We start from the raw sequence: 9,181 nt of genomic DNA, 5'->3' as shown, positions 1-9,181 counted from the left end.
CTAGATTTCATGCTCTATTTCCCAAATTTTTTTAAAAAGATTATTGTTCTATGAGAAATGTTTTTTTGGCTTGCAGGGATAAAATCATGAATTTTTCTAAAAATTTAATGACCATTCTTTTTGTACTTACAATTTTTATAGTCTTTGTAGAAATAAAAGTATACATTAAATCATGTAAATCATGCTAAGTCATAACTCAATTGACTAATTTTTAATAATTAAAAAAAATTATTTGGATACAAGTGATATTGGAGGAGGAAAAATCGAACCTTAGTCAAAGGTAAATGATTTTAACTATTTGAGCTACAAACCCTTTGTGATTTTGAAGAAGATTTAACTTAAAACAAATACATATAATTTGTAACCAAAATTATCAAAATAAAAATATGTTTAACAAAAGAAAATGTACCTATTTTAATGTGTATTTTTTTATTATTGCCCCTTGTTTGTGCAAATAATCTCACGGGAGAATATTCGCCCAAGATTCCTTCGTCTTCTCCGCCTCTCTTTCTCCCTACAAAACAGATCAGAGTAAAAGGACCACACCCGGGGGGTGTTGGCCAAAGGCCCTCCGATGCCTAAGTTAGGTAGGGTATTTCAAGGAAAACCGGGTGGCCGGAGCCGTGTGTGGTGGCCGGAGCCTTGTGTGAGAGAGAGAAAGAGAGGAGGTGGCTAGGGTTTTTGAGAAATAATTTATGCAGAGTTTCAGTAGGAATTCTGACGTACCTCATCCTTGTGTGTAACCAGGTATTTATAGTGGCCTTTGGAGAGGTAGGTGGGGTTGGTGTAGTTGGTGTGGTTGGTGGGGTTGGTGCATTTAGGGATTATGGATGAACCGAATCCCTAATTAAATTGGGGATCAAGTAACCCCCAATTTGATTAGGTAATTCCCAATTAGGTTAGGTAACTCCTAATTAGGTCAAATAATTCCCAAATTGATTGGCCTAATTAATTGACCTAGGGTTTTGGTTTAATTAGGTTCCCACAAATGCCCCCCAGCTTCTGCATGGCGCGTGGCGGCATGTAGGAGATGTAAATTATCCGTTGGGCTGTCCAGCTGTAACTGGGCTTTCTTCCTGGACTTGGGCTCCCGAGTTGAGGAGGCTTTTTACTCGGGCTGTCCAGCTGTAACTGGGCTGGAGGTGCGCGATCTGCTGCTGGAGCAGGTGGCAGTTTAGGTCATCTTTTTTGTGGATGATCCAAATTGCTTCAATTCCTTCTTATTTTTGTGCCACGAACTAGGATCAGTATGAGTCAAGGCGATCATGTGCGGAGCACGAACGTGCTGAAAGTCAGCGGCAGATAGGAAGAGGAGGTTGGCGACGATCCGCTCGTTCCTCTCACCTACTGCGATGGTAAGTTGCATCCCTCTGATCTGCTACTGTTGCCATGGAATTCTTTGCTGTGTCTGACTAACTTTTGTCTCATGCTTGCAGATGATGCCATCCGAAAGAAGCTCGTTCTCGACCCGGATATGACGAAGGTTCGACAAGCTTTGAGCATCCCCGCCAAGTTTCGTGAATGGCGCTGGCTGCTGAGCGAACATCGGAAGGAAGTCGGTGGCCTGCCCCCTGCTGAAGATATTGAAAGGTGGAAGTCGCGCTACTCGGAGCTAAGTGTCTTTCCAGTTATGCGAGAGGAGTCATCGACTGAGTCCCCCGATGGTGGGAAAGCGTGCAATAGCGCTGCTCGAGATGAAGCTGCAGTTTCACGATCAGTGGATACGTCTCCACAGCGAAGGCAGCCGAGATCTTCTCTTGCCACGAACAAGTCTTCTACAAGGGAGGTCTTGCCTGCTCAGAAGGCCCATATGGGAGTTGCTCCTGCCTCGTCTGCATGGATCAAACGCTTCGTCAGCGCGAACAGCAAGAAGGCCAACGACATGCAGGAGGTTCGGGAAGTTCTGCTCAAGTCTTTGCCCGTACTGCCTAAGACCCGTGATCTGCCATGCAAGGAAGCCGCTGGGAAGCATGGATTGGGTCGTCCGTGCCGATCTGGGAACCAAGCTGAGATGGCTGTACCTCGGTGTAGCAACCACGACTCATCTGCAGGGCCACGAACAGTCAAGCGCAGGGCTGACTCAATGTTGCAAGTTGCAGCCAAAAGAGCTAAAGAGTCGTCTGCTCGAGCGAAGAGTCCTCCAATTGCACAAACTGCCGGTCCGGGAACTGGTGATAGCTCTGCTGGGGGCGAGCCAGTGTCTGATCTGCTGAAAACAGGCTTTCTGTCAAGTCCGTCTGCTTGCGCTAAGCTGGCTGATCACGTGTATCGAGCCGGCGACCTTTGTGCTTTTTCGAACCTTCCTTTGGATGAGCAAGAAGAAGCTGCTATGTATCATCTTCAAAAAGGAATGGTTTTTGCTGTTGGGGCCATGCGGAACTCACGTGATGTTGCCCCCTCTTCTGCCCTGCTTGACGAGCTGGTGAAGAAGAATGCCGACTTGACTGGCAAGCTCTCGAGCGAGCGGATTCGCCATGATGCGATGATTTCCGAGATGAAGGAGAGTTTGTCCGTGCTCAAGAGTTCTGTTGGCCAAAAGGATGGTGAACTCAAGTCTCTTGCTGCTACTCTGCTCGAACGTAAGGAAGCCTACTTCTGCCTCGAACACAAGCATGCTGCTTTGGCCCAGGATCGTGACAAACTGCTGGTCAAGTTTGACACCCTTGTGGAAGCCACGGAGGCATCCAAACTGGAGATTGCTGCTAACGCGTACAAGCTGGGATACCTGGATTGCCAGAATGGTGTTTCTCCTTGCTGCTCTCTCGAAGATGATGACGGTGAGCAGACTGGTCTTGACCTGCCCCCCGCTCAGAGTGAGCAGGTGGATGTTGTGGATGCAGAAGCAGCGGTAATTGAGGAAGATAAATGCCAAGGTGGGTCAACTGATGAGGCTAAGGCGGATGCGAAGGAGCAGGCAGCCGAGGCGGTTGAGCCAGTTGTGCCAGTTGGGTAGAATGAGGCTGTTGCCAGCGCAGTTGAGGATGTGATCGGCTGAGGGTCACCTGCTGAAGTTCCTTAGCAGTTGTAGTCCATTTTTGCTATTTTTGAACTTTGTTATTTTTCTTTCAATAAGTGGTCTTTGGTTGACCACCTTACTTCTTGTTGAACTTGGCTGATTGGCCGCTTTGTTATTGAATTTTCAGTTGTTTTTCAAACTTCAATTCTCTTTGTATCTTGTAAGTGTGCGTCCGGAGACATAGCGCTTGAAGGACATAGCACTTGAAAAAAGACTCCATTGAGTTTGTGCTCCGGGGAGCAGCTCGTCTGCAATGGAGGTAAGGCTTGTTGCCTGTGAGCGTATGTCGGGGACGTAGCTCTTAAAAAATACTCCATTGAGTTCGTGCTCCGGGGAGCAGCTTGTCTGCAATGGAGGTAAGGCTTGTCGCCTGTGAGCATATGTCGGGGACATAGCTCTTAAAAAAAAAGACTCCATTGAGTTCGTGCTCCGGGGAGCAGCTTGTCTGCGATGGAGGTAAGGCTTGTCGCCTGTGAGCGTATGTCGGGGACATAGCTCTTAAAAAGGACTCCATTGAGTTCATGCCCCGGAGAGCAGCTTGTCTGCGATGGAGGTAAGGCTTGTCGCCTGTGAGCGTATGTCGGGGACATAGCTCTTAAAAAGGACTCCATTGAGTTCGTGCCCCGGAGAGCAGCTTGTCTGCAATGGAGGTAAGGCTTGTTGCCTGTGAGCGTATGTCGGGGACATAGCTCTTAAAAAGGACTCCATTGAGTTCGTGCTCCGGAGAGCAACTTGTCTGCAATGGAGGTAAGGCTTGCCGCCTGTGAGCGTATGTCGGGGACATAGCTCTTAAAAAGGACTCCATTGAGTTCGTGCTCCGGAGAGCAACTTGTCTGCAATGGAGGTAAGGCTTGCCGCCTGTGAGCGTATGTCGGGGACATAGCTCTTAAAAAGGACTCCATTGAGTTCGTGCTCCGGAGAGCAACTTGTCTGCAATGGAGGTAAGGCTTGCCGCCTGTGAGCGTATGTCGGGGACATAGCTCTTAAAAAGGACTCCATTGAGTTCGTGCTCCGGAGAGCAGCTTGTCTGCAATGGAGGTAAGGCTTGTCGCCTTTGTGTATATGTTTGTGGGACATAAAGCTCGAAAAAAGTACTTCATTGAAAAGCTTGCTTTTGTATTAATGTTGGTGTGAATACATCGCTTTATTGAATAAGGGAAATTAATAACATAGGTAACATCAAAAAGCAGTTTGCCTTTAATAGAAGTACGAGAGGCTCGTTGTCTGCTAGGAGTCGAGCTGGTAAGCGAAGAGCTTCATGGATAGTATCTCCGAAGGTGGTGGGCATTCCACTGTCTTGGAATTTCCTTCCCTTCTAGAGTGTCGAGGGTGTAACTTCCTCTACCCCCAGACCGGCTGATCATGTAGGGGCCTTCCCAATTTGGCTTCATCTTCTTTGATCCTTGCCTTGGTGATGTGATAAAAGTCTTTCTGAGCACAAGGTCTCCAGGCCGAAACTGTCTGATCTTGGCCTTCTTATTGTAGTAGGATGTCAACTGCTGCTGGTAGGCGGCAACTCGAACAATGGCCTTTTCTCGTTCTTCTTCGAGCAGGTCAAGGTTAATTCTCATATGCCTGCAGTTTTGGTCAAGACTGCCCACTTCAATGCTCATGGAAGGGACTGTGATGTGTGGGGGAATGATTGCCTCCGTCCCATAGGCCAAGGAAAACGGTGTTTCTCCGGTCGATCTCCTTTTGGTTGTGCGATAAGCCCATAGAACTCCTGGCAGCTCGTCGACCCATTTTCCTTCTGCGCCTTCCAGTCTTTTCTTTAGGCAGTCCAGCGCGATTTTGTTGGATGCCTCTGCTTGACCATTGCCTTGCGGGTATCTGGGAGTTGACAGGTGCTGCTTGATGCCATACTTCACAAAAAATGCAGTGATCTGCCTGCCCACGAACTGTGTACCATTGTCAGTAACTATCGATTGCGGGCAACCGAATTTGCAGATGATGTTCTTCCAGATGAAACGTTCAACGTCAGCTTCCTTGGTAGAAGACAAAGCCTCGGCCTCGATCCATTTAGTGAAGTAATCAGTGGCAACGATCATCATCTCTTTATTGGCAGGTGCTGTCGGCATAGGTCCCACCAAGTCAATGGCCCACTGCATGAACGGCCATGGGCTGTTCTGCGGATGGTATTCCTCAGCTGGCAAGCCAGGGACTGGCTTGTACCGTTGGCATCGATCACATCTTCGAGCATACTCCGTGGAATCTTTACGCATGGTAGGCCAGAAATAGTCGATGCTGAGAGCCTTCTGAGCAAGCGACCTGCCTCCAGCGTGATTTCCACATTCGCCGTCGTGTATTTTGCAGAGAACCTCGAGCGTTTGCGGGTACTTGATGCAAGTGAGATGAGGCCCGTAGTATGATCTACAGATAAGCGTGTCGCCTTTCATGTAATATCTTGCAGCCTTCTGCTTGATTTTTCTGGCCTCGGACTTGTCTTGGGGCAAGTTTTCATTCACTAGGTAGTCGATGATGGGTTCTTGCCAGCTAGGATCCTCGTCGATTTGCATCAGGTCTGGTTGTTCTACCTCTTCTATGCTAGGCTGACCAAGGTGTTCGACCGGGATGGAGCGTCTGAATTGGGTATCCAGTGCTGATCCTAAGCTTGCCAGTGCATCTGCGTGTGCATTTTCTGCTCGGGGCACCTGCTGGATGGTGAAGGTGGGAAATGCCTTCAACAGCTCTTGGACTTTGTCAAGGTACAAGATCATCCTTGGGTGCTTCGCCATGTATTCTCCTGAGGCTTGACTTGTGATCAGCTGGGAATCTGAGTAGATGGCCAGCTTCTTGATTGATAGCTCCTTTGCCAGGCGCAAGCCAGCGAGCAATGCCTCGTACTCTGCCTCGTTATTTGAAGTTGGGAAGCCAAGTGTGATAGCTTGCTCTAACAGGGTTCCATCTGGAGTGATGATGACGACGTCTGCTCCAGCTCCTTTCTGGTTCGACGCTCCATCTACGCGTAGCTGCCACATGTCTCTGGGTTGGTCAGGTTCCGCGGAGGTCTTGTCTGCTCTCGAACTTTCCTTCTTTTTGCTGACCAGCTTCTCTTCTTCGGCTGATGGTGTGTACTCTGCAACAAAGTCTGCTAAGGCCTGGGCTTTTATAGCAGTCTTTGGCCGGTAGAGGAGGTCGTATTGGCTTAGTTCTATTGCCCACTTCATAAGCCGCTGGGAAGCATCAGGGCTGTGGAGGATTGATCTCAAAGGAAAGTCAGTCATAACGATGACTCGGTGAGCTTGGTAATAAGGCCGCAGCTTTCGCGCGGAAACGACAAGGGCCAAAATGAGCTTCTCCAATTTTGGGTAGCGAGTCTCTGCATCGAGGAGAGCTTTAGACGTATAGAATATCGGATGTTGGGCCCCAAGTTCTTCTCGGATGAGAGCTGAGCTGATGGCTGAGTCGGACACTGCCAGGTACACGAACAAGTCTTCACCAGGAGCTGGCTTCGAGAGCAGGGGAGGTGAAGTAAGGTAGGTCTTTAGACTCTGGAAAGCTACTTCGCACTCCTCGTCCCACTTGTCTTTTTGCCCCTTCTTCAAAGCTTTGAAGAATGGTCTGCATTTGTCGGTAGACTTCGAGAGGAATCGGTTGAGAGCTGCTGCTCTGCCCGTCAGACTTTGTATTTCTTTTACCGTGGAAGGTGACTTCATCTCGAGGATGGCTTTAATTTGGCGTGGGTGTGCCTCGATACCTCGTTGTGTGACTAAGTACCCCAGGAATCGGCCGGATGATACACCGAACGTGCATTTACTTGGATTCAGCTTCATGCGATATTGGCGGAGCAGGCTGAATGCCTCGGTGAGGTTTTTGAGCTGGTCGATCCTCGGCAATGGGAAGTTGTCTTTAGGGCATGCTTTGTTGAGGTCGGTATAATCGACGCACACTCTCCATTTGCCCTTTTCTTGTTTTGCCACCAAAACGACGTTGGCCAACCATTCTGAGTATGAGACTTCTTCAATAAATCCGGCTGCTAGAAGCTTGTCGATCTCGGCCTCAATGATCGCGACTCGCTCGGGAGCGAAGTTGCGTCTCTTCTGCACCACGGGCTTGCTGGCAGGGTTGACATGGAGGCGGTGGCAGATGATGTCTGGGTCGATGCCGGGCATGTCAGATGGTGACCACGCGAACATGTCTTTGTTGTTTTGGAGGAAGATGGTCAACTCCATCTTCTCATCTGGGCTTAGGCGCGAGCCGATCCTCGCTTTCTTGTCTGGCTGGTTAGGATCGAGGGGTACTAACTCAACGTCTTCCTCAGGCTTCCAACCTTCTTCAAGGGAGCCTTCTGGGCGGATTCCCTCCTCTCGATCCTTCTTGTTTGGATTCTGGCACGAGCCGATCTGCGCTTCTTTGTCTGGCTGGTTAGGATCGAGGGGTACTAACTCAACGTCTTCCTCAGGCTTCCAACCTTCTTCAAGGGAGCCTTCTGGGCGGATTCCCTCCTCTCGATCCTTCTTGTTTGGATTCTGGCACGAGCCGATCTGCGCTTCTTTGTCTGGCTGGCCAAGATCAGGGGGTACTAACTCGACGTCATCCTCAGGCTTCCAACCCTTTTCAGGGGAGTCTTCCGGGCGGATTCCCTCGCCTTGATCCTGGCTCATTAATTGCTATTGTGGGGTAACAGCTCCCTTCTCGCTCGAGCTTGCTTGTTTGCTGGGAACGCTTCGTGCCTCGGTAGCAGCTTGCATTACTGGTGTGAACTGCAACTGCTTGCTCTTCTTGAGCCCTTGGGCTGTGCATCTTCTTGCCATGGCTTGGTCACTATTGATCTGCCCGATTCCGCCTCCAGGGATGGGGTATCGAATCTTCTGGTGCAGAGCAGATGTGATGGCCTCGATTTTGCTGATCCACGGTCGGCCCAATATTCCATTGTAGGGGGAGATCTCGTTGATGACCATGAAGGTTTGCGAGCAGAGCACTGGGGGTGAGTGGACGTCAAGGTCGATCGTTCCAATAGTGATTGATGTGGCCCCATTGAAGCCGGTAAGCGACCTGGCAAGTTTGCTGATCTTGGGCTCCAATCCCATCTGTTGGATGACAGATAGTTGCAGGATGTTAGCTGCGCTGCCCTCATCCACATGAATTCGCTCGATCACAGCTTGTTCAATTTGAATGCAGATGACTAGCGCATCATTATGCGGTAGGTCAAGCCCGATCAAGTCCTTCTTCTGGAAACCAATGATGGGTGTATCCACAATGACTGGTACTCCTGTTGTGACTTGGGAGACATAAGCCACCTGCGCGATCTTCCTCTTGCGCTCCTTGGTGGTCAGCCCAGACTCCCGGGAGTCAGCTAGAATGGTGTTGATTCGAATGATCTTTTGGGGAGGCTCCTTGGCAGCCGCATCACGATCCTCGATCTGCTGAATGGCCTTCTTTGCGACGAATTCTGTGCAATGACCTTCTCTGACCAGCTCCTCAAGATGTCTCTTCCAAGCATTGCAGTTGTTGGTGTAATGTCCGTGCTCCCCGTGGAATGCGCAGTATTTACTGGTGTCCCTCTTAGAGGGGTCTCCCTTCATGGGTGGCGGTCTCCTCACCCACGGCTTGTCTTTCACTTGAGCCAGGATCTGATGAATTGGGATAGCGAACTCAGTGAAGGTCCCTGTTTCTGAGCTTCCCTCTCGGGGCCGCGATCTGCGCTTATCTCGGGCTTTTTGCTCGAACTGGTTGCTCTTTTGGCTTGCCTGCTTCGTCGGGTGATCAACTTGCTTGCTGGCTTTCTTTGCGGCGATTCGATCATCGTCCCAAAGTGCGTAGCGTTCTGCCGTCGCGAACACTTCTGCCAAGGTTTGACTTGGTGTTATGGCCAGTTCCCGGTATAGCTCGTGCTCGGTTGGCAAGCCCTTCTTGAAAGCTGATGATGCAACTTGGTCATTGCATCCTATGATGTTAGCCTTTTCAGCCTTAAACCGTCTCAGGTAGTCTCGTAGAGACTCGTCTGGCTTCTTGCGCAGGTTGAACAGATGGTCTGCATGCTTTCTGACCGTCTTGTAGGAGGTGTACTCCTTTGTGAAGATGAAGGCCAACTCCTTGAAGTTTCCTATTGACGCGGACGGTAGAGTGTGGAACCAGTCTTGAGCTGCTCCTCGCAGGGTCATCGCGAACACTTTGCACATCAGGGCATCGTCTGCCTTGTACAGGATCATGGCGCTCTTGAAG

This window comes from Prunus persica, chromosome G1, assembly GCF_000346465.2.
Source record: "Prunus persica cultivar Lovell chromosome G1, Prunus_persica_NCBIv2, whole genome shotgun sequence".
Classification (NCBI taxonomy): domain Eukaryota; kingdom Viridiplantae; phylum Streptophyta; class Magnoliopsida; order Rosales; family Rosaceae; genus Prunus; species Prunus persica.
Note: the sequence above shows the minus strand (reverse complement) of the source record.